Here is a 26920-nt window from a genome sequence, read left to right on the forward strand (position 1 = left end):
AGTTGCTTTTGAGTCTATTTGGGGTCAGAGCAATGAAAATTGTGCATTTGGAGACCACAAGTATCAAACAGATGGTTTCATAACACTCTTCCACTACCAAAGACAAGAAAATCCCCCTAAATTGTAGTAACTTTAGAAAATTCTTTTCTTCCTAAAATGTATATGAAGTATATCTTAAAAACCACTCATTTTGGAGAAGCCCTTTTAGTATTTTTATTCTGTTTTGTGGGCTTTATTTTTCATTTGTTGTTTGTTTATTTGTTTGTTTGTTTGTTTGTTTGTTTTGAAACAGAGTCTCATTTAACTCAGGCTAACCTTAAAGTTACGGTGTAGTTGAGATTGTTCTTGAACTCCTGCTCATCCCACCTCTGCCTCCCAAGTGCCAAGATTAATAGCATGTCCACATATTTGCTAAGGAGAAGGTTTTGTTCAGCCAGCCAGAAGGAAGGCTGTGGAGACATATTTACATTAGCTTAGCATAAGATCAGATGTGTGCCAAAGTCTACACAGCCTGGGCTGCTCTTAGAAGGCCTTCTCATTTTCTGTGATATTATTTAAACCAACAAAGTTGGACTTTGGGAAATTGTTATGGTTTAGTGTATTTTGTCTGTAGCTTACCACTTAGAAAATGACCATACATCATACGATTAAACCAAGTCTATAGGTTGGAGAAGGAATCACCTTAGAATAAGGATAGTTAATATTTATACACTAAATAATTAAAGGAATTATTCTGAGAATAGAAAGAACGAGCAACTTCTAGGACTGATATCTTGGGCTGGGGACTGGGATGCCCTTGAAAACCAACCTGCCAAGAAGATCTTGACATTCTGGGTCTCACTGCATTCCAAGAGGGGCCACTGCTGACCATTTAAAAGAATTTTCCACACGTTGTTTTTTAATGATCTCATTTGACTTTTCTTAGAAATTCATGAATCAACCTACAACTTACTTCTAAAATAGAAGGACATGGGTTCTCCCTCTGGGTATAGAAAAAAAACCCTGTGGCTCTTGTAAAGTAGTCTAAGCAGGAACAAAGGAATCACACATGGTTTGATCATTGTAAAGTGACCTTTCTGATGTGATAAAAGCATGAGGGACTTTGTAATGATGCCAGCTTAGATTGGCTATGCCCTGCACCTACAAATGTTTACTAGGCTCCATGTGATTGACTCCTGTCTTCTACCTATCAGCAAGTCTCCTGGACATTACAACACTTCCCTTTCCATAAACAATGGAGATATTTTTCTTGTTCTACACCACACATTGAACAAGACAGTGAATGATTTTTTTCTAAAACCTGTGTTTGAATGACTCCAGAGACAGCATGCATAATGAATGACCAGCTCTCCAGCCTTATTATGCATTTTATCTGTGGTATATGTTTTTTTTATATATATGATACTGGCATTAGGAGTTTTTTTCATTCTCCAAGAACCAAGAAAGGAATTTGAATCCCTAAGGATAAACAAAAACAATATTGCTAGAGTCATTTTATTTGAAGTTTATATCAAAATAGCATCTAACTAGTAAGCTATAATTTCTTAGTTAATAAGACATTATTGGTAAAATATAAATTATACATAGACTTTCAAATATAAGCAATTCTTCTGTGTCCAATGAAAACCCACTTAGACTAGTCCCAATCTTCCCAGACATACACATATACCTTACTCCCTTATTTTTCTCAGCTGATAAGACTTGCTTGGAATCCACATTGATTTTTCTCTCGCCAAATTATCATCAGTGCATCAACTTGAAACCTCATAAATTTGTCGTCTTATAGTGTCTGTGGGTAAGGAGCCCAGCCACAGGTTAGCTAGATACTTTCAAAGACTGCAAATACTATCAACTGGGGCTGCACTGCAATCTCACCTGACAGCCTCAGTTCAACCACCCACCCACCACCCACCCACCCACACCAGAACACATATAAAGATGGAAGGAGGAAACCAGCTTCATAGAGCTGTCCTCTTGACCTTTCATACATGTACCATGCTTACACACACACACACACAAATAATTTTAAAATAAATTTAAATGTGTCGTGCTGTGTCTGACCCTTGCCAACTCTCAAAGAACAAGCCTTTGTGCTGTGCGCTCTCATATGGAGAGGACTACAGAGTGAGGTTACCAGGCCTAGATGGCAAGTGTTTTTACCTGCTAAGCTATGTTGCTGGCCTTCTCCACTCAAATCTTATGTGACATAGTAGGTTTATCTCTATACTACTTTTCTGTTGTGATGATAAAATACCATGCCTAAGGTAACTTATAAAAGAAAGAGTTTATTTGGACTATGGCTCTGTCAAGAGAGTTCATAGTGGTGGGTGCAGACTGGCAGCATAGAGCCAGAGCAGAAAGCTGACAGATGACATCTTCAACTCAAACACGAAGAGAATGAACTGGAAGTGGATTGAGGCTGTGAACTCTCAAAGCCTGCCCTCAATAATACGCTTTACCCAGCAAGATTGTGCTACCTCCCCAAGCAGATCCCTGAACTGGGGACCAAGTGTTCAAATAGCTGAATGGGGTACATTTTTCAAATAGCTTATGAGTGATGGTTGTGTGTGTGCAATACAAAAAGAGAATAGCATGCCTTTTGTTCAGATTAGGAAACAACATTTTCACCTAACGGTTAACATACTTTGTGTGTGTGTGTGTGTGTGTGTGTGTGTGTGTGTGTGTTTGTGTGTGTGTTCTTTGATTTAAAAACTAAAAGCTCTAAGAAAGAAGAGCCTTGGCATTACAAGATGAGAGAAAGAGAAGATGGAGAAAGAGTCCAGACTTGATTGTAAAATGAGAAAGCAGGAGGGAAGGGGGCAGGCCTGTATTCAGACTATCTCCTCCTCTCTGAAAATATACATCCTGCCTTATCTCAGAGTTTGTTGATTCCACTCCTAATTCACATTCTCTTCCCAGATGCACTTGACTTCTAAGACTCAATAGAATAATCCATCCATGAAGTGTAATCATTTCTCCACTGAGTTTTACTACCTACTGTTTGGTTCTGCTCCCTGCTCCACCTCTTACCACATTCATGAGTTACTTCTACTTTCTATCAATGCTGAGGCACGTGTCTTTAATCCCAGGTAAGCGGAGGCAAGTGGATCTCTATGAGTTCAAAGCCAGCCTGGTCTACACTGTGTTTTTTATTTTGATTATTATTATAATTGGTTGCGGTAGTTAGTTGTGGGTGTGTCATTGATGTCATTGATGTTGTCGTTGATGTTGTTTGCCTGTTTTTCTAAAGTGAGAGAGAAAGAAAGGGAGTGGGATTGTATGGGATGGGGAGTGGGGAGGATCTAGGGGGAGTTGGAGTGGAGCAATGGGATAAAAATATACTGTATGAAAAAATTCAATCAAAAAATGAAAGGAGGAGGATAAAATAATAAAGGACACCTTTGTTCACAGCCATTCTAACTTTCTATCAAAGGCAAGAAATGTACTCACTGACCCAGAATATTCATCATGACAACAAGCTAACAGTGGTAAGATTGTAGGGTATAACTATGCCAGTTTATCCCACACTCCACCACTTTCTTATGTACAAAGCATGTACATTTTTGCTCAAAGTATGAAGAAATCAAACTCTCTGTCTCACATTCCTCATGGGTCAACCTTCCTTCACCCTTCCCTCCCCTCTACTTTTTCTCCAGGGACTTATTGCATAGGCCTCTTAGTACATATGAGTGCCTCCCTGGAGACTCAATCCTCACTTGCACTAGACTGCATTTTAAAAGTAAACAACTGTATGTATCACAACGTTTATTCTGCCTAATGCTTTTAGCCAAGAACAGTCAGCAAGGGAGTTAGCAGAGGTCTGCAATGTTTTACACCAAATCCATAATACATAATGAGTGCCAATATGTTGGTAGCCAGGTACGTTTTGATACCTTCCTGTTACAGTATCCTTCACGTGTTCATGCCAATTACCACTCTGTTGGTTTGCTTGTTACTGAAAAAGTGGCCATGAACTTGATTGAAGAAGAGTAGAGAGGGGTATATGGGCGGGCTTGGAGGGAAGAGAGGGAAGGGAGGAATGTTGTAATTATATTATAATCTCAACAATTAAAAACAATAACTAAAAACAAATCACTCCCATTCACAGTGGCAAGTAATCACTGCTGCATTTTGACCATGCAATTCAATTACATGTTTACTTCATTTTCTTGTCTCCCTTAGAATTTGAAACTGAAGTCGTGATAATGGTTCCAGTGTTTAAAAGCACTTATTCATTGTAACCCGCAGGGCCTAAAGGAAGCTATGAAATCTGACGATTGTTCCTCAGTTTAAGGTTATATATAACTCCTGATATAGCACCCCACTGCTCATTCTGCTTGCTCTCAAACACCGTTCACAGATATATTTTTGTCTTTGCACTATAAAATCCCCCAGCTACTCCATCTCTGCAAAGATCGGTTCTCACACTGTCCTGCAGAAAACACCCCATTAAGAATCAGACTCCAAGCTGGGCAGTGGTGGTGCATGCCTTTAATCCCAGCCCTTGAGAGGCAGAGGCAGGGGAATTTCTAAGTTTGAGGCCAGCCTGGTCTACAGAGTGAGTTCCAGGACAGCCAGGGCTACACAGAGAAACCCTGTCTCGAAAAACCAAAAAAAAAAAAAAAAAAAAAAAAAAGAATCAGACTCCATTTCAGGTCTACAGCAGGGCCTGAGAATGGGCATTCCCAGCAAGCTTTCAGATGTAGTGATATAGGAAAAACTAAGATTTTTTTTTTTACTCTCAGACACTCACTCTTTAATTCAATAAACCTCAGTGTGTGAGGAAAAAGTCCCCCAAACAGCATGCCATTCTATGAATGGGTCTCCAGTGGACACTGGATCAATGCCATCTGCTTCAACTCTGGTATTCTCTACCTGGAGGTACCACCCAATACTGGTAGATAATAGATAATTAGTTAGAAATTAACAGGCTTAGAGGTCATTGAAAACACACACACAATTCGATTCAGGACTCATCCACTATGAGCTGGTTAACACATTAATTTTAAGGAAGCAAAAAGTTTTAGAATTGACCCTCCTAAAGACATGAAATGCCATCTGAAAGCCTAGCCAGAAGAATGACAAAAGAAAGAAAAATGGAGGAAGCAGCCCTTTGTTGAGGCCCATCACAGAAACACTATGTCCTCCTAGTAAGACATGGGGATTTTATAGTTGTAGGTTTTCTTTCTGTGATTTACTTTAATCTGCTCTGTTACATAATATTTGCTCAAAAGATGCCATCTGAGCCTCATCTCTGGCCTTGGGTAGAGATATAACTTTCTGAACTATAAAAATGGTTGTAAGATTATCATCTTGAGGGGGCAGAGCTTTTGAGTAAAGAACTAAGACATAACCATGCCCTGCCAACCTTAAGAGTTAGTCCAAATGTACCTGTCAATCACCTAAACAAGGTAACAGCCCACAGGATAGCTGTCTGTTCTAAAGACTATAGGAAATAGTATAACAACTGCCTATGTAGGTTGCCATGACAATCTCTGTAAGCATTGTTCACTCTCATCCCATGAAAGTGGTTTCCTCTATGATGATCCCTTTGACAGGCATCCTTGGGAGTGCCTATTCTGAAATCGACAATTCCTGTTTTCTTCACTATTCTCAGTGTCTTCACTGACTCCATTCAGTGGTCCCACAATGATAAGGGAACCAAGAAGAGGCTCCTGAGTGATTCTCTAACAATTCCAGGTTGAAGGCTCATCTTAAAATTCTGTACCATTTTTACCTGCTAAATACCACTAAGGGTAGATCCTGCTTAACAAACTGGTTATAAGTGGGGGTTTCTAAAGGCTGTACAACTGTCTATTCATTTGTTGAAGCAGCTCACAAAACTAAAGAAACTTCAAACATGGACCTTCTTAGGTGCTCACAGCATCTTAGAGAAGGAAGGCGATTAGGTATGTGGCATGTCTAATGAAAGCCAACCAGTTACATCCTTCTGTTGAATAGGCTGTCTTTTGGTTGGTTGGTTTGTTTGTTTCATAAATCCTTATCAAAGTGAGAGCAGAAAGCAAGCTGAGCTGTTACTTGTGGATTTGAGTCAGCAAAAAACCCCTGTTGCAAAATCCTCAGTTTCTTCTTACAGGACAAAATTGAAAGTCAGTGTTACAGGCAGGAAGCAAATTATTTTCTTCAGAGGAAGTGATAATTAATGATGACTTGGTGTTCAAAAGCTCAAGCTGGGTTTGAGTAACTGCTCTGGATATAAAAACTATTTGCAAAACACAAGTTAGAAGGAGGAGGTCTGCAACTCTGCATCAACAAGAAATCCAAGACATTGGGAAAGGAGAAACAAACATTTGCATGAACAAACACTGGTGGCAGAGTAATGGGACCAACTTGGGTGTCCAAAACCAGAGAAATGGATAGGGGAATGTGGTGTGTGTACTGGCTGGTTTTGTGTGTCAATTAGACCCAAGCTAGAGTCATCACAGAGAAAGGAGCCTCAGTTGAGGAAATGCCTCCATGAGATTCAGCTATAAGGCTTTTTCTCAATTCATGATCAATGGGGGAGGGCCCAGCTTGTTGTGGGTGGTGCCATCCTGAGCAGGTAGTCCTGGGTTCTATAAGAAAGCAGGCTGAGCAAGCCATGAGGAACAAGCCAGTAAGCAGCACTTCCCCATGGCCTCTTCGTTGGCTCCTGCCTCCAGGTTCCAGCCCTGCTTGAGTTCTTGTCCTGACTTCCTCCAGTGAAGAACTATGATCTGGAAGTGTAAGCCATGGAATAAACCCTTACCTCCCAACTTGCCTTTTGGTCATTGTGTTTCATCACAGCAATAGAAATCCTGACTAAGACAATGAAAAATGCTAACCACGAAGAAGAATGAAATTATCTTGTTTACAGGAGAAATGGGTATAACTAGAGATCATCATATTAAACAAATTAGGCCAGACTCAGAGATAGAAACAGCATTCCAAGATTTTATACAGATACTTAAAATCATGTATGTATATGTAGAGTGCCCTGATTGCCCTGCAAGCTCAGGAGAGTGTCAACCTTATCCACCCCCCTTAACAGGGAAGTGGTCCCAAGAACAGAAGTAGGGGAAGCTGAAAATGGGCATCATAGCCACAGAGGTCCACTTCAGCCTCACGTCAGCTGACAAATGACTTGTCTTTCTGAAAGCTAATGTAGCCATCCCAACAAGAAGGAATATAGTTATCTAAAGAGATGCGCATCCTCCCTTCCTTTGGTTGTCAGACTATTGAAACAATGAACCCTAAGAAATTGGAATTTCCCCAGGAATCTCACACTGTGAGAAGGAAAGGGCTGGGGACCCTGGTGCCAGACAGACAGGAAGCTTGTCTGCAAGAAAAATTTCACACAGTTCTAACAGACCGTTTATCAGGCCACCTTACACCTTACAGGAAAGGCTGGAGCCCAGACCATGGTGGTTAAATGATGAATGGGACTACACCTTGACTGAGAGTACTTAGTTATGCATACCTCTGACCTTCTGTGTCAACCTAAACTTCATGCAGGACTCCAAAGATGGACTTGTGTAGGGGTAACTAGACTTCTGTGTTCCTCTTGCCAATGTGTGACAGATAGCCAGAGACAGGGTTTGAGAGCCACATAAAAAAGTAATCGAGTATTATCAAAAGAATTGATAAAAATTTGTTTTATAAGGAAGCTTGAAAAGCAAGAAACCCCACTGAAAAGACAAACTAGGTCAGCCAGCATATACAGCACCCTGGGGTTGGTCCCCAGCACAAGCAAGGAAGGAAGGGAGGACGTGGAGGAGGGACAAGAATGGAATAGGATTAAGGTGATAGACTGGCTGTAGCCTTGTAAGCTGAATACAAGAACTCAAGGACAGCATCAGTCACATAGTAAGTTTTCTACCAACTGGAGATCCTGCTTCAAAACAAAGCAGGACTGGAAAGTATTTAGTCAATAATCTTATAACTCTAGGAAGTTGCTAAGCTTGCTATATATGCGTGAAGTCCACGCATTCATGTATTTTGCCTGGAGTTTATTAGTTGATTTTCATCTCCCTTGCTTAGCAGAGGGAATGACTCCTAAATCAAGTTATGGCCACATTCTTCCCCGACTCTTCCCACCTCTACTCCTGGCTTCTTGGTCCAAGTTCGATGCATATTTGTGACCCATTCCTCCTCCACAGCAACACTGACTTACTAGTTCCTCCTCTCACAGCTATGCTCAAATCCTCAACAATAAGCATCTTGGGGGAAGAAAGTGTACAGTCCATTGTATCAGGAAGGCATGGAGGCAGGCATCTGAGGCACATGGTCATATCAAGTCCACAGTCGGAGGCAGAGAGATGGATGCTGATCCTCATCTCAACTTCTCCTTTTCATTCAGTCTAGCATCCCAGTCCACAGAATGGAACCACCCATAGTCAGGGTGAGTCTTCTCACCTCAGTTAACCCAATCTAGAAAACCCCTAAAAGGCATGCCCAGAAAGCGTATCTCCTAGGTAATTCTAGAGGCTATCAAGTTCACAGTCAAAATTAATCACGATAAGCATAGCAGATTGTTTCTAAGTGAATATGAAAAGTTTAGAGCCAAGAAGTTCTCAAGCTGTCAACTCATGGTGCCAGCTTGACCAAAATTTGCCCATTTGCTCTCTAAAGAATTGTCCTATCAGGAAAGAGGAAGGATCCAGCATTCAAAATGGGGCAAAGACATATTCAGTATAAATAATATATATTAATAAAAAAAAGACAAAAGTACAAAAGCCATGCTGAGCATTGCAAGATATGTTCAAATCTTGGCTCCTTAATGTTGCACCTTTGTCTCTTTTGATATTTACTGAATACACATGTGCTCAAGTGTGTGTGTGTGTGCGCTTCATATTGATAAAAAAATCATTGTAAAATACAGTTGAACAAATTTTTTATACATATAAGTAAAAGATAACGGTGATTACAACCAAGGCTGCATAAGCCAACAAGATGTCTCAGTGCTGCCAACCCTGACAGCCTAAGTTTGATCCCTGGGTCCCATATGGTAGCAAAAGAGCTGATAAGCTGTCCTCTGACCCCCACATGCCATGTGGCATATGTGTGCACACACCTAGGCATAAATTAAACAAATACATGCAATGCAATTTTAAACTCAAGAAAAGAACTAAGGCTCTAACAAACCATGGGAAAGGGACTTTCCAAGTACATTCTGTGAATTATGAACAGTTGTGCTAGCAGGATGATGAGGAGGACATGGAGAAATCACTAAAAATATGTGACAGCTTTTGCTTTCCATTAGGAAAGGAAGGATGAAACCAGTATAGTAGGTTCTGATAGAGTAGCCACAAATGCCAATCAAGATTACCACTGAATGTGTTCCCTTTGTCATCATTCAGCAATGGATTTTTACTATGTGATTTTCATATACAGAAGAGATGTGGTCCCCTCTCTGGTGACAACTGCTGTCCCCAGGAGCACCTTTGCCTCTAACATGTCTGGTTCTACAAGATGCCTGTGTGGGTGAGCCTAAATGGAGGAGAAAACTGGATAGGTTCTATCGTGGGTGTGCTTTTGCAAATGTGGTATTTCAGCAGCCTGGAGAATTACCAAGGCAAAGGAGATGATTCTGCAGGCAAGTTTAATTACTTTTAAGCAACAAGCAATCCCAAGTCTAAGATGAGGTTCTTTTTTATTTTCTCGGGGCTTTAAACCGGTTACTTTCACTTGGAAATCCTAGTGCAGAGAAAAGAATTAGAACTGATTGGGAGTCTCCCAAAGCTTTTGAAAATAGAGGTATGACAGAGTTTTTAAAAATATTCATAGCAATGATTTTGAAATTACCAAGCACAAGCTTTGTGCTAGCTGGACTCACTTTCTGTCTGATTTTGGGGGGCAATTCTGTCCATGTGCTGGGGATGTATGTATACAACTATATGAATAGCTATTACAATGGTTCTCAACTGGAGCTGATGGTTTGCCCACACTGCTGCTAGGAGACACTTGGTGTTGAAGGTAAAGGATTTTCATTTGAAGAAATGGCTCCTAGTACGGAGTGGGTAGAGGATGTTAACCATCCTACCATATTCAGACAACAAAGAATCTACCATGACACTCATGTCATTTCATGAGCATTCTGCATATAGGAACACCTGAACTAGCAATGATTGTTTTAGAAAACAAGTCTAAGGGGAGAGGAGGTGGCTCAGTAGAGATAAGGCCTTGCAAGTGTGAGGATCTGTTCTCTTAACTAGATAAGAGATCTTCGATCTGGAGAACCCATGGAAAAAGTCAGAAGCTTGGATTCCTGCCACGGGAGGATGGGAGGTAAAGACAGATTGATCCTAGAAACTTTCTGGATATTCAAGCCTCTTTGGCAACATTCCAGGACAGTGAGAGACCCATCTCAAACCAAAGGTGGAAGGCATCTGAGAAATGACACCCAAGGTTGCCCTCTGAGCTCCACATGTACCTGCATACATATGTATATAAATTTCCCCCCACATACAAGTGCATGCGCACACACACACACACACACACACGTGTGCACACACAGCCTCTGAGAACTCAAGTACCATTGCAGATTCTAATCACAAATGCTTAAGGAGAATTGTATTCTTTCTGTTTTTAAAAGTCTTTAAATACCATTCTGGCAAACATTTATTGGCAGTTCTCCTAACTGCCTTAGTCAAGGAAGACCCCTTTGGGATCCAGCTGTGCTGTGCCTAATTAGGGGAGATAAGAGAATAGATCAGAGTCCTATAGCTCCTTTCATGAGTGGTCTCAGAGATGAAGGCAGAGCTGGGAAACTGATTTCCTGGCTATGACTAGAGAGGACCACTCAGATCACCATAAGTATATGGACTGCTTTGGAAACTTGAGTCTTAGCCCACCCTCTAAGGGACACAGTAATTGATTTGGATGCCCTTTTCCTCTCTCGTGCTTATTTTTATCTGACATTTGAATAAAACATAGAAAAAAAGAAGCATTTAGATCCTGCTTCTTAGGTAATTTCCAAGAGTGGATGCTGAGGAGCATATCCTACTGTAGAAACTTTAACCCCAATGCTGTTCCACAAGGAAAGATTGTTTCATCCCTTGTTCATGAAGACAAACAGGGTTTACTCTGCAGGCACCATGCAGTACAGCTGCTGACAGTCAGGCAAATCTGTCTGTCACCCAACACATGTTATCACTGGAGGAAAGAGAAGGTTTGATCAGAACCACACATAGGAACTTTAATATCATACAGTTCATGTCACGGGAGCCCCGAGGCCCATGTAAGCACCTTCTTTGAGTGACACCATAAGGAAAGCACTACCCCAAATGTAATCCTGCCAGTGTTTTAACTTTGTTGGGGAGACATGAACAAAGATCCATTCACCCCAGATAAGGCACTGAATATAGACCAAAGCACTGATTCCACCCAAGCCCATTTGATGAACCTGTATGTCTGTCGGGATTACTTATAGGAAAGTAAGCAAGGGGCTACTAGTAGAAAGGTTAGAGTCTCCAACATATTTGCATCATTGCAAAGCCCCAAACCACCATGGATGTTGGCCTCATGGAAGCAGCATCATGGAGTCCTGTTTTCAGTTACCCTTCTGCTTCTTAGATACTCTAGCATCTTCCAAGGTTACTTACAGCTGGGAGGGTTGGAGAGACTGATTTGTACAGCCCCAGATGGAATCCTGTGACCATTTCTCGCCTTCTACTAGGGAGTATCGATATGTCCATGGCCATCACCGTAGATCTAGCTGTCACTGTATCCGTCTATTCAGTGTCCATGGATACTGATCCTGGTTATCTCATCCCCTAGATAGTGACAGGAGAATCATATCATGCCCAGAGGAAAAAAGCCATCCTAAAATATGTGCAAACATGTGCTGAATCACCTGATGCACAGGATCCCCTTTAATCAGTAAAACTAGGTGATCTAGTTGGAGATCCAGCTGATAGTAGGATACAATCTTCTACTCTGGGGATTCTCAGAGCACAGCTGTTGGAGATTGATATGGAATACTCAACTGCAAAGAATCATATAAATGGTGGATGTGCTCAAGCCTATAATCCCAGACCTTGAGAGATGGGGGTGGGAGGTTTGCCAGCAGTTCAAGGACAGCATGCGTGACTCAATGAGTTCGAAGTCAGCTTCAGCTACAGTGTGAGACCTTGTCTCAAGAGAAGTAAACAAATGACAAAAATCACATCAGCACCTAAGAAATTGACGGGGAGATTTTATGCATGTGGTTGGGTTTTTTGTTTATGTTATTTTGTGTAGTGGGATATTTTCCCACTACATTTGTAATAAATCTTGGCGATTGGGCTGTATGAGAGGTAGGCAGAGTGAGGAGTTGGAAGGAGAGGAAGAGGAGAAGGAAGAGGTGGATCTAAGGAGGAGGAGAGATGTAGGAGCCATGGAGAACCACAGGTCCAGGAAGGTCCTGGGTAATGATTTCTATCTTAAGGTTAGATATTGGGAAACACCTCTAATTGTGTGGGCATCTTGTTAATTGAGCATTACCAATTATATAAAGCCTTTGGATAATAATTAAGCTTGTGGAGACTCATTTCTACCAGGTACCTCGTGGATGGCAGGATGGTCTGGGCTCAGCCAAACATTGTGGAGACAGTATGGTAGATTGGCAGAGCCATCTCCCACGTTGGCATCTCATGGGTGCCAGAGCCGGTGTTTCTAGCTGGCTGTTCCTAGCTGTGGTGCTCACATGGCCTCTGGCCAGGAAACATGGTGGCAGAGCTAAGCAGAGCTGCTGCAGCTTAGATAGTCAGCCCAAGAAATAGCCTTTTAAAAATATTACCTCAACAATTTTGTATTTCTCCTATCCCTCCCTCCCTAAGAGCAACTTAGAAAACTTCAACCTTCTTAGAAAACTACTTGTAGAAAGTGCAGAAAGACAAAATTAAGAAAAGTCTCCCACATACTGTATCTCTGTATATTATGGAGAATATTGTCAAAACTATGGGAGCAAGAAGAAAAGGTACAGGCCATCTGTGGGTGTTATAAAATCTCATTATATAGATAACTTGTCTGCTACTGTTTCAAAATATATTAGATCATCAATTAGCATTTTGTTGCCAGTTGATATTTATTAGGAACTTAATGGGAGCCTAGCATTTGAGAACATGTCATACATATTTATTCCCAGCAAGTAAATATGAAATGAAAATTGTTCCTGTGACCTTTTCAAATGCCATGATTTGTCACCAGCCATTAAATCTAAATATTCTTTGTTCGGGTTTTCAATTGTCTTCATTATTGAATGCAGGCATATGGTTGAAGAGACAAATTCAGAGCTTTGAGGAAGGCAAACAAGCTTAGATTCCAAACCTCCCCACCTTGAACTACATATGACAAGGATGCATTTTCTTAGAGCAAAGACATTCAAATTTCACCGCAAAAGGATATCCTTTATAACACCTTACTCCCAGCTCTTTGCTTTCTGTACTCAGCAAATAAGGAAATCCATGGCAAAACAAGTGCCTCTAAAACCCAGTTGGGTTATGGGAGGGTGTGTGTGGCTCAGTTGGTAGACCACTTGCCTAATATGTACAAATGGAACATAGTAACTCCAGCTTGTAATCCCCAGGAGGAAGAGACGGGAGGATATGGAATTCAAGGTCATATTCTAGGCCATCCAGGGCTACCTGAGAAAAACAAAACAAGCAATCATAATCACTCTCACTGAGCTACCCTGGTTCCGGCCAGTGTTCTCTAGTTCTATTCAAGTAGTAGTAGTCTTATCAGCCTCCCTGAGCCTGGCCTGCTACTCTCCCACATCTTCTGTATGCAGCAGAGTGATTGATTCTCTTTGGAAGGAAGAAAGACCATCTCACATCTCTGCTCAAAAGCTTCCAATGTCTCCAAATTTTACCCACAGCCAATGATATTTGCCATTCACTTCTCAGGACCTTTACATTGGCCATTCTCACCTGATAAACTGCCCTCCCTAGATAGCTAAGGTTCATTTATTCATCAAAGAAGCCTAGATCAGCTACCTTTCCCAAGCAACCACTCGCCACTGCCACAATACACAGTATTTGCCTTTCTTTCTCTAAAAGGATTTTCTGCATAGCAATTATTACCCACCCAAAACATTCCATTTATTGTGTATTGGCTCACTCATGGCCCCCACACAAATGAAAGTCTATGAGATGAGGGTAAGAATTTGGGGCCATTTTATGCACCACTATATTTTCAATGTCTGGACCTATACCCAGTACAATACTGAATATAAAGAAATGCCACTCTTCTTCAAAAACTGCTTATTTCATTTCTAAACTATAGAAAGAACCACAAGATAGACCTAATCACATGGAATACTAAGTAGGTAAAAGTCTATCCATATTTCTTAATATCTCATTTCAGTAAAAAACAAATTAGGTAGGGTTCCTTGATTAAGTTCTTTAAGTTATGGTTAATCTTAATTGTCAACTTGATAGGATTTGGAATCATACCCCTGAGTACATCTCTGGGGGCCTTTTCCAGTGAAGTATAACCAAGTATGACTAGCCTCCTTGAATATGAGCAGTACCATTAATGGGCTAGGGTACCAGATGGAATAAAAAGGAGAAAGAGAGCTGAGCCCTCACATTCAAATCTCTCTATTTCCTAAGTACAGACTCAATCTGAGCAATTCCTCTATACCATCCCTTCCTTGGGGTAATGATACTCTTAAACATGTGCTGCAATAAATGATTTCTCTTTTAAGTTGCTTTTGTTGAGTCAGAGCAGCAAGAAAAACAATTAATACAGTCACTAAAGTACAAAATACTGTTGGCCATAAGCCCATCTATGCAGCATGTACAAACATGTGGTCAGATGTTTCCAACAAGTGAAGCAAGCTTCAGAGACATCACAATAAATTTCATATTTTCAGACTCAAGTTTCATCGTCATTGGCCTATCTTCTCTAAAGCGTGAGCCATATTGTGTTGACTTGCTAGAAGCATGGCCAAGTCTTAGATTAGAAACAGGTTCCTCCTGGGTATGCATCCCATGTGCAGTCACCAAAGGTAGATGCTGATGTGGATGTCAGGAAGTGCATGCTGGCAGGAGCCTGATATAGCTGTCTCCTTAGAGGTCTGCCAGAGCCTGACATATACAGATTTGGATGTTCACAGCTAACCATTGAACTGATCATGGGGTTCCCAATGCAGGAGTTAGAGAGAAGACTGAAGGAGGTGAAAGGGTTTGCAGCCCCATGGGGAGAACAACAATACCAGCCAGAGCTTCCAGGATCTAAACCACCAGCCTGGGAGCACATAGGGAGGGACCCATGACTCCATCTGTACATGTAGGGGAGGATGGCCTTGTCGGGCATAGGTAGGAGAAGAGATCCTTGGTCCCATGAAGGCTGGATGCCCCAGTGTGGGGGAATTCGAGGGTGGGGAGGTGGGAGTGGGTGGGTGAGTGGGGGCACATCCTCATAGAAGCAGGAGGAAGAGGATGGGATTGGGGGTTCCTGGGTGGGGGAGAAATGGGGAAAGGGAATAACATCTGAAATGTAAATAAAATATCCAGTAAAATATTATTTAAAAAAAAAAAAAAGAAAGAAACAGGTTCCTACTTGTTGAGGCCCACACTCTGCCTCAACACTTTTCCTCAACACTTTTGGGGCTAAGTGCTCTGGTCAAGAGAGAGTGTGGCTCTTGGAGCAAGAGACGCGAAGAATGGAGACAAGACAGGGTGTGATTCAGTCTCTTCTATTTTCTCAAGTCTCCTTTATTGAAGGGAATTCTGAGGTATTTATATACACAAGCAGGAGAACACAGGTGAAAACACTTTACCACGTGCACCATACAGCTGAGGTCACTAAACAGCAAAACAGGCTATGTGGGATAAACAATATATTTATCAGAGTGTGCTTCAGCTGTTATAGGCTTTTGACAACCAAGTCTTTCATCAGGGTATATGGTTCCAGATGGCTGCAAAGTTGATCTAGCCGCTTTCTACTAAAGTCAGCTCCCAACACCTACTTCAAATGTGGCTACCTGTGTGCAGGATAAAGATAAGAACAGATCCCAGCATGAAGACAATCCCTTGGGGGCATTTTCTTAATTAGTATTGACATAGGAAGGCTCAGTTCATTGTGGGTGGGACCACTCCTTGGCTGGTAGGTCTGGATTCCATAGGAAAGCAGGCTGAGCAAGCCACAGGGGGCAAGCCAGAAAGCAACATCCTTCCTTCCATGGCTTCTATTAGCTCCTGCCTCCAGGTTCCTGCCCTGCATGAGTTCCTGCCTGACTTCCTTTGATGATAGACTGTGATGTACAAGTGTAAACCAAATAAACCCTTTTCCTCCCCAAATTGCTTTGGCCATGGTGTTTTATCACAGTAATAGCAACCCTAAATAAGACATGTGGTATCTTACCAAATTGGAAGCTCATCATTTTGGTTACATTGATTGACTAGTGAGCTCCCAGAATCCACCTGTCTCCAACACTCAATACATCCATGCCCAACTTGTTACATGTGTGATGGTGATTCAAACTCCGTTCCTCCTGCTTTCACAGAAATCACTCTTACCCACTGAGCCATCTACTCATGTCTGAAATTACATAATTTTAATAATATATTTTATTTAACCTAGTGAAAATAAAAGTATTGTCATTCAGATAATTTAATCAATTGTAAAATGATTAGTGAGGCAATTGATGTCATTTTAGTATCAAAATTTCCATTTTTTTTTACTTTCACAGCTCATCTCAATTTGAACACAATTCAAGTGTTCAGTGGCCACACAGGGCTAATATGAGGCTATGATATTGGACATGAGCACAGACATTCCCCTTCAAGGTCTCAGTGGCCCACATTATCATGTCACTATTTATTCAAGAAAAGCAAATTTTAGAGTGTCTCTTATCTTAGGACCCCTTCTAGGAAGGGTCTAGTATATAATTAAACCACACAAGTATCCCTTCCTGTTCAGAACTTATATCCTAGGCAAGGGATGCAAGTCATGGGCAAAGGAAATCGGAAGATGTCTGTGGCATGGAAGCCCAAAGGTTGTACTGTGGAGGGGAGTGATAAGAGTGCCTAGGGTGAAGCCTCACAGAGACAGGGACATCTAAACATCGAAGGAAAAGAAGAAAGCAGGCTAGGGGACATCTGCAGGAATAGAACTCCATGCAGACAGCAGTGGGTGCAAGGCAATCCTCTGGAACATCCTGAGACTTTCAAGAGGACCATGGTGGATGAGGTGGGGAGGGCCGCATAAAAGAGTGAGAAAATAGAGGAGGGGAGGGGACTGGTGTCAAGGCTTGATGGGGCTTTGGCTTCTTCCTGAATGAGAGTGAGTAAAATCAAGTAAAATCTTACTTGGAAGCCTAAAGAGATCGACATTTTACCAGCACCTTCTGGTTGAGCCATATGGCTGTAAACCTAAATCCCCTCCCCCCCCCCAACACACACACACACACTCCTTCCTCCCTGTGCCCTGCATTCCCTCTGCAGGCTGCACTTAGCTGTGCAGCCCTAGAACACACTGCTAATACCTCTTCTACACAGCTAATATCTCTTCCAAGGTGGCCCTTGCCCATCCCCTGCTCAACAATTCTTTGGCCACTCAGCTGCTTCAAGGAGGAACCATCCATTCAGGGAAAGGGAAACAGCTGTTTCTGAACAATGTCTTCCCCAAGGCAGAAGCCCTGCAGAAAGCCAATGTCTCTCCCTCATCAGATAATTCATTTGTTTGGCATTAAAAAATGCTTTTAGGAAAATGAAGGCATCATCCTTTACATGCCTTCCTCTGGGATCCACAGGCCGGGGACATGCCCTCTCTATCCCTGCTGCTCAGAGTGACTGGGAAGCAGCATCCACGGTGGCAGCCACATAGGCTGTGTGAGCATCTGCTTAATGCAGCACCTAGCCTTCTCTTGCTGAGTGAAGCTTCTCAATTGCTTTCAACAAGCTCTCCTGGTAAATAGAGCACTGATTTGAGTTAGAAAGCCCACTCTAGACCTTTTAGCTCAGAAACCTCTCTAAGTTGTCCAGATGACTCTCTGAAATGTTTTTTGATGACTTCAAATTGTAGTCAGAATTTCTCATGGTTCATGATTGGGGAAATTTACTGGATTGCACCAGATGATTCTTCTGCTGTCCTTGAGATCACCTTGAGGCTGCAGGCACTTGGAGGGGCCATTGGGCTTATACACCCGTCTGAAAATGTGTTGTGATAATTGCACCACAAATTTTTGTTCATTGGAGACTTGGATAGGCTAGAGCACCTAGGGTGGCCCCTTACAGAGCTAAGAGTTAGCACTTCTGCAGGCTGTCAGCTAGAATAGTTGAATTTTTCCAGGAATACCCAACACTTTGACATGGTGACAGAACCTTGTCATCTACAAAGTTGTACTCAAGAGCCACACCATCAATTTACAGGAGAAATTACAGCATGAAGGATTTGACTCTATGGTAGAGCACTTACTTTGCAAACCAAAAGCCTGGAACAAAGGGGGTTCCATTCTCAGCACCAGGAATAAATAAACAGCAGCAACAACAAATAAAACCCTCAAAACCAGTCACATAATCAATCACATACAGCAATGTCTACTGCAGCAGTATTCACAATAGCTAAGCCATGACTCTTAATGCAAGAGTCAAAGATAGATTTTAAGTCCAAATCACTGTGCCTAAGAGATTCATGAATCAAACATGCATCTAACCTGTAGGCTCCTTGTCCAAGGACAGATACCTCCTGAAATACTGGAGGCTATTTATAGGAATAACAAGCCACATGTTTTCACTCCCCTAAACAAGTTTGTTTGACTCAACTGCACCAATGTGCTTGATCACATATAGGTGGGAGATACATGAGCAATAAATACATCAGGATGTACACTTGCCCCTGATTGGGTGTGAGTGGGAGGATGGAAGAATGAGGGGAGTGCATAGGCAGAAAGTTCACCAGAGTATATGCTTGTCCCTGAGGGGAACTATGGTGGCCATATGGTTTTGTCTTTAAAAGCCTCTACAAAGTGACTGTGGCTACTTCCTGAGAAACCTGGAATGGACCTGATCAGAGGCCATCAACCTAGCCAGTATTTAAATAATGCTTGCTTCAACTTTGGCTCCAAGATTGTGGTAGTGGTCTTCTCAACTGGTAGAAGTAACATTAGGTGTCCAACAACAAAGCAATGCAAATGGCAGAGGTGCTGTCTACACCATGGAATGTTTTTCAACTCTAAAGAATGAAGTTGTATCACGTGCAGGACCATGGATGCAGCTGGAGATAAAATCCATCTCAGAAGGACAAATATCTATGTGTTCTCTCATTTGTGGTTCCTAGATTTTATATGGATATATCAAGTAATGTGTGTGTGTGGCATGAGAGAGGTGAGAGAGAGGGTGGGGCGAGGAGAGATGAGGATAGAAATGTCTAGGTCGTGGAACCAAGGAGACTAGAAGAGAACAGGAAAGGTAAAGCTTATAAAAGTGTGCTCAACATACAGTATAAAGAAACTATGAAAAATTATCGAATTGTTTTCTCCAGTATATCAACTATGCCTTAATAAAGCTAGTTTACTACAAAAGAGAACTTGCCCCTACTACCATCTCATGCTTTAATTAAATTGATGATTTTGTGCTGTGACAGATCCATAGCTATCCTGGGGTAGATGCAGCCCAGGTGCAGGTTGCACATCCCTGATAAACTAGGGATCTGCTAAATCCACCCATCAGACAGAGGGGGGCTCTAAAATGAAGGGTCTTTTGGTATGGACAGATGCTAGCCAAAGGTAAAAACACTGGAGCTAGGGAGATGGCTCTGCTGGGAAAGCTCTTACACAAAATTGGACATTGGCTCTAGAACAAGGGAAAGCAGGAAGTGGCCCGGGGATAGGAGATTTGTCCACAAAGGAAAGTTCTTGTTGCTACTTCTAAAAGCAGAACATGATGTGGCCTTGATGGCTAATCTTCACTGTACAGGGGAGGGATGTGGGCTTTTCCTTTTCTTTTGCTTTACTGATTTGGCTTGAAGCTGTCAGTTAAAATAGACTTGTCCTATCTGTTTCCTCCCTCCACTTTCTGGTCTGTCACTTAATTTAGGGCATTGCATCTTATCATTTCTAAGGGATGAATCGGCACCTTTTTTAAAGAAAGGAAAGTTTATTTCAACCATCCTCCAAGAGAACTAGGGCCACAACAGTACCAAGAGAATCAACCCCACCTGGCAGCTGCACAGCTCAGGCCCAGCCTGGGAAGTTGCTCCAGCAACATTCTGCCACATTTTATAGGTTAAAGCAAGTCAGTAAGTAAAACTCAATTCAAGGAAAGTGGACATAGACTCCACTTCTTGCAGACACCTTGAAACCATCCAAAAAGTGGCACCTACTAAACAATTGCCATGTCACTGCTAGAATCTAATTTCATCAACTCTACAAAATACAATTTTACTGGTACTTCTTTCTTTGAAGTCATCATAGTCACAGTTACTGAGACGGTACAGAGAGGTCATGTACTTACATCTCTCCATTTTTCCACAATGCTAGGCCTTACAGAATTTTGGTAAAATATCAAAACCAAGAAACTGACATTGCTTTGATTTGCATGTATAATTTTATATATTTTTTAAATGATCGTGTATTTTATTCTCAGAACTTGAGAGGCAGAGGCAGGAAGATCTCTGTGAGTTTGAGGCCAACCTGGCCTACAAAGTAAGTTCCAGGCCAGCCATTACTACAATAGTAAAATCCTTTCTTAAAAAAAAAAAACCATGTCTATATAATTAACTTATTTAATTAATTCTTACAGGTATACTTAATTTCTCTGATAAAAGATTGTATGCTACAATCAACCACATCTAGTAATTGGAAATTTTTCTTTGTGATACATAAAATAATGGTGTATCCTGTGATGTCTACATAGTTTTAATGTCTGTTTTTAGTCAGGGATTGCACTTTGTAGGCAAGTGCCCTACCACTGAGCTACAGCCCCCAGGTCCCCTATTTCATCTGTATTTTGTATAAGAGTCAAAGACACGTTGTATTAACACAATAATCAGATAAAAAAAAACTGGAATATAGCTAGGCAGAGTGGCATGCCTTTAATCCTAGCGTTCAATAGACAGAGGAAGATGAATCTCTGTGAGTTTGGGGCCAGCTTGGCATGGATAATGACTTCTAGGACAGCCACATCTACATGGTCTGACCCTAAAAGAAAGAAAGAAACAAGTAAACAAACAACAAACTGGGGTGTTTAAGAACCCAAACACTAGAGTGTTTAAGAAGCCTACCTGAGGTTACACAGCTACTGGGAGTTACTAATGAGAACTCAGGAAGAGAGTACAAACCCAGCCACTCTAATCCAAACCCGACATGCTTAGCCTAGACTGTCCCTAAAAGTAATTGTAGCCTACACCACATTACTTACAAGCTAGCAACCTGCCACTTTTCTCCTGTTGCTATGACAAAATTAAAAAAAAAAAAGCCACTTAAGGAAAGGGGGGTTTGTTTGGGCTCACAGTTTGGGGGCATTGTCTGCACAGCAGAACAGGTGTAATGATGGAGTGGGGGGCAGCTTGTCACACTGCATCCACAGTCAGGAAGCAGACAGAAATGAAGGAAAGTAGCCAGCTCACTTTCTTCTTTACATTCTGCTGAGACCCTATTTGGGGAATGATGCCACCATAGTTGGGGTATGTCTTCCTGCCTCAGTTAACTCAGTTTAGAAATTCCTTCACAGGCTTGCCCAGAGGTTTTGCCTCCTACATGCATCTGTATTTTATCAAGTTGACCACAGGGATTAACCATTCCACTTTTCTAATTATAGGGTCACAGGAGCAACAAGCAACTAATTGCAAACAGTAAACAATACAGAGCCTGTCGGACTGCAGCTGCTCACGAGCATCGGCCTATCACGCTTTCTGCTTTCTAATGTGATAAAACTACATTCAGCCCTGCATTTAATCAACCCTCTGCAGAGATGGAAAAATAGAAAACAATGAAATGAAGAAAATGGCAAGGAGGTAATTCAATTGCTTTCCATATATATCTAACACAAATTCTGGAGACAGACCACCAACAGGCTGAAAAGGTACTTTACTTGAAAAGCCATTGCCATTGTTTCTTTTAAATAATCTAAATAATTATCTTTTGTTGCACTATTAAAAATTTTAGAATAAAAGATAAAAATCAAGAAAGAAAGACTCTGGCTGAGTGTGTAGATTTGTCTAACATATGCAAAGTCCTGCTTCTGCATCCTGCGATGCACAAACAGGCGTGATGATGTAAGTCTGGAATCCCAGCACTTGAGAGGTGGAATCTCAGGTTCAAAGTCATCTTTGTTTGCATGGTGAATTTAAGGCCAGCCTGCGCTATATGAGACCCTGTTTTAGAACAAAAAAAGAGGGAGAGAGAGGGGGGAAAGGGAGAAGTGGGTATGAAAGAAAGGATGGAAGAGAGAGAGAAGGGAGGGAAGAAATAGTTTATTCATCGGTAGGTTGTACTTAATACATAGATCATCATTAGGAACTAAGAAGTGTGTGTAACCAGGGTTATGGAAGATACAAAAGGAATTACAACTTATGCATCTAAACTGAGATCCCTTTGGAATTCTGACCTCTAACTGGGAGTGAACAATCAAAGTGCACTTCACATCATTTAAGAGAGTGCCGTGGGTCTGCGTGCATTCTAAATTCACTGCAAAAGGCAGGCCTAAGTGACTAAATGTGTACCCTCTTCCTTTCACCACTCCTCGTTTGATTGATGGGGCTGTTTCGTGCTTCAAGAAATGTAGCAAAATGTAGATCAGTTTGAGTCTATTCATGAAGTAAAGGGGGTGCGCCAGAGTAAACGCACCCCCTTTATTGGTCTGGTTCCCACTAAGCATTTATGCAATATTGCATCTTGTCTGAGCTGGAAGGTTCCATAGCATACTTAAAGCAAGAAAGAATTATATTAACTACTTAGCAAAATACAAAAAGGCCAAACACACAAGAATTTGTTGAGAATCAAGGCCCAAGTTGCAGAACTTGGAATCAAGAAGGTGACTGGGGGCAATGGAATAGTAAGATTTATCTACCACAACACTCGCCATTTCATCTTGATGAATTCCTACCATAAGCTCCATGGGCAAATAGCCCCATTTGACAGATGAGGAAGACAGAGGTTACATAATTTATCCAAGGCCACACACATCTAATCAAAGGAACAGGGCTTTCAAAAGTTGTATCATGTGTGATGTACTGCATATTTCTTTCTTTCTCTGTGTATGTGTATTTGTGAACATGTAAAACTGCACATATGTATGTGTGCACATGTACATGTAGAGGGAGAAGACAACCTCAAATGTTGTCTACTGTTTTCTTTGTTTGAGACAGAATGTATCACTGGCATGGAGTTTGTCAAGTAGGCTAGAGCAGGGATCTGCCTGTCTGCCTCTCAGCACTGAGATTATTATAAGCACACATCACCACGTGTGCCTATTTTTACATGGGTTCTGTAGATTCAACTCAGCAATTTATTAAGTGAACCATCCCCAGCCCTGTTTTTTAATATGCAAATATAAACTTCAAAACCTATCTAGACCAAAGGATTTTGAGTAAGGGATTGGATGGCCTCTATTTTATTAAGATTCCCATCTTAGTTTTTAAGGTTTTAGACCATGTAATAAGAGGGGTTCATTTTCTGCTGTGGGGTCAGACTTGCCTAGTTGGCATTAACTGTACAAAAGCAGGGCCCACCCACACAGAGCCAAATAATTTCTATTTTATGAAAGGCACTGCAGTGTCTGTAGTGTCTATTATTAAGTTCCCCAGCAGGCTCTGGGGTAGCATCCTATAATCAACTGCATTAGTTTCTATGCAGTGAAATGCATGGATATTTACTCTAAATGAGAACAGAGTCTATAAGAAACTCCGGGGCAACTGAAGTCAAATTTTGCTAGCAAATCACTAATGAGAGAGGCTTTGGGCTTTTCAAAAACATTTAGGTCATGGAATTGTACATGAGGAATTATGAAAGTATATATTTTGTACTTCTGTGCTTTGCAAAAATAGGATGCTGAATGATCTCAACCACTGGCAGACAAAAACTCTTCCTTTTAAATGAGGATGCTTCTCTACCCAGAGTTAAGCTAGAAAAATAGTCCCCTCATAGATAGATAGATAGATAGATAGATAGATAGATAGATAGTAGATGGGCAGATGAGTGAAAGGTGGTGTCATACACTAGGATTCCCTTCTATGAAAACCCCCTTCCCCTTCCAGTGGATACAGCTTATCTTTGTACTAACCTTTATGTGGTCAGAATAGCTCAAAGTGGATAGACTGTAAGCAAGCTACTCTTTTCCTCTATTAAAGCCTAGTTTACATTTAAACCTTCTGGGGCTAGAGTCAGGTGTGCGGTGTAAATGTGTGTGTGTGTGTGTGTGTGTGTGTGTGTGTGTGTGTGTGTGTGTGTGTGTGTGTTGCTTCTACGCAAGACCATGTGTCTTAGTTCAGGTTTTTAATACTGTGATGAAAACACCATGACAAAGAAAGCAAGTTGGGAAGGATGGGGTTTATTTGGTTTATGCTTCCAGATCATAGTCCATCACTGGAGGAAGTCAGGACAGGAGTTCAAGCAAGCCAGTAACCTGAAAGCAGGAGCTGGTACAGAGGCTATGGCTTCTGCTTGCTGGTTTGCTCCTAATGGCTTGCTTTCTTATAGAACCCAGGACCACTAGCCCAAGGATGGCACCACTCACAATGGGCTGGGCCCTCACCTGTTGATTACTACTTTCGTAAAAGCCTTACAGCTGGCTCTCATGTAGGCATTTTCTCAACTGAGGCTCCTTCCTCTCTGATGACTCTGTTTTGTGTCAAGTTGACATGCAAACTGAGCCAGCACACCACAGAACCACTCAGTAAGAAAGGAACTATAAAGTCCATTGAATCTGTTTGTGATGATTCAACACCCAAGATGTCCCAGTGGTCCCTTTTGCCTGGTATTAACACCTTAGTATAGTCCTAGTATAGTCCCCTCCACTATTATATCAGCATCAATTCCCATGATGAAAAGACCACCAAAGAAACTGATACATCCCTTCCAAGAGGAATTGGGTTGTAAGAGATTCCCTCTCTTCAAGTAGCACTATCATAAAAATACTTATGCATTCAGGCAGCTCTGCAGATATTACATATGATGAGGAATCAAGGATCCCCGAATATAAGCAGCCATTTTAGAATCTGGCTCTCCAGAGCCAGGATAGCCCTCAGATGACCATAACCCCAGGTGATGTGTTGACTGCAACTTTAGGAGAGAGCCAGAACTACTCAGCTGAAGTGTTCTTCAATTTCCAGCCCACAGAAACCACCAAGCAATAAATGTGTGTTATACTGAGCCAGAGTTGGGAGAGTGCCTTGTTATACACAGTACATAAAATCTATACTCTCCCATTCACAGATAAGGAATGTAATAGTTATCTTTCCTATTGCTCCAATAAAATGCCTGACAAGAGCAACTTAAGGGAGGCAGTGTTTATTTTTGGCTTATAGGTTGAGGGTACAATTCATAGAAGTCATGGCAACCAGGACCACTAGGCAGCTGGTCACACTGTGTCCACAGTCAGGAGGTGGGGGAAGCTGAATGCTGCTGCTGCTGCTACGTTGTCTTTCTCCTTTTCCTTCAGTCCTGAACCTCAACCCATGGGATGATCTACCCATGTTTAGAGTGAGTTTTCCCACCTTAGTTTCTCCAATCCAGAAACACCCTAGCATGTAAGCCTGAAAGTTGGTCTCATAGATGATTCTAGACCCTGTTAAGTGGACACTCAATAGTAATCATCACAAGGTGACTGTCTCTTAGAAACATGAGGAGCCCTGATGCCCCAGGATTTCAAGGGCCAGCCCAGTTCATTCTGTGTATGCCGAGTGGGCAATGGGTCTGTAAACATCTTACCATCTTTGCAGCAGTTTCCTTTTGGTGTTTTCTCATGGAGATGCTTAAAATGCCCTGGAAAATATAACTTCAGAAAAAGCAAGTTTAGCACACATGCCCTGCTTTTAGAAGAAGTGTGTCCATTTACTAACCTTTCCCAAATTATCCCTGTAGGTTTATCCAGAGAAGTTTGTTGCTCCCAACAAGAGGGCAACTCTCTGCATATTTATTAAACAGGAGTGTGGAACCCCTTTCCCCTCCTGCTATGGAATAGCATGTTCTTAATGCCATCTGTATTCTCTCAGCAGTTTCGCTGCAGCATTGACTCCAGCCTGGTCTTGGGGATTGCACAGGATTGCATCAGACACCAGCGCTGCCGCTGACCCCCTGCCTCCTTTATGTGATGAATGGTTCTGTTCCCTCCTAATGAGGAGTGTCTATTCGCACCAGCTGCAGTTTACACACAGGATGCGTTTCCTGTCTGAAGCCCCCATCTGACTCCTCATATCACCATATGCCACATGATTATGCATTTTAGGTACAGATGGAGACATTACTCATGTAATTCATCACATGGGAAGATCCACAGGCTAGCTGCTTTATTTCAGCTGAAGTATTCATTTCTACCTTTGCTCCTGGTAGAAAAACCCAAAAATAGAGCCAGGAAGATGGCTCAGTAGGTAAAGCTTTGCAAACCAGACAATGTGACTTTAGTCCCTGGATTGTAAGCAACTGATTCTGAGAGTGGTTTTACACACACAAACATACACACACACACACACACACTCAAAAGGGATGAGAGAGAGAGAGAGAGAGAGAGAGAGAGAGAGAGAGAGAGAGAGAGAGAGAGAGAGAGAGCGAGGCAGGTCGATCTCTATTAGTTTGAGGATAGCCTGGTCTACAAGTGAATTTCAGGCCAACCAGGCTGTAAAGTGAAATCTTGTCTCAACATAAGAAGTAAATACAAAAAAATAATAATTTTCAAAATCTTTGAAAAATCCAAAACTGTTGATGAAAACCATAGGCAAACTATCTGCATCCACTTAAGTCTTTACTGGAGTCTTTGTTTTAATGATAAGATGAGATATAACATTGCTAAACTTTCAT

The sequence above is a fragment of the Arvicanthis niloticus genome, chromosome X (genome assembly GCF_011762505.2).
Source record: "Arvicanthis niloticus isolate mArvNil1 chromosome X, mArvNil1.pat.X, whole genome shotgun sequence".
Taxonomy (NCBI): Eukaryota; Metazoa; Chordata; class Mammalia; order Rodentia; family Muridae; genus Arvicanthis; species Arvicanthis niloticus.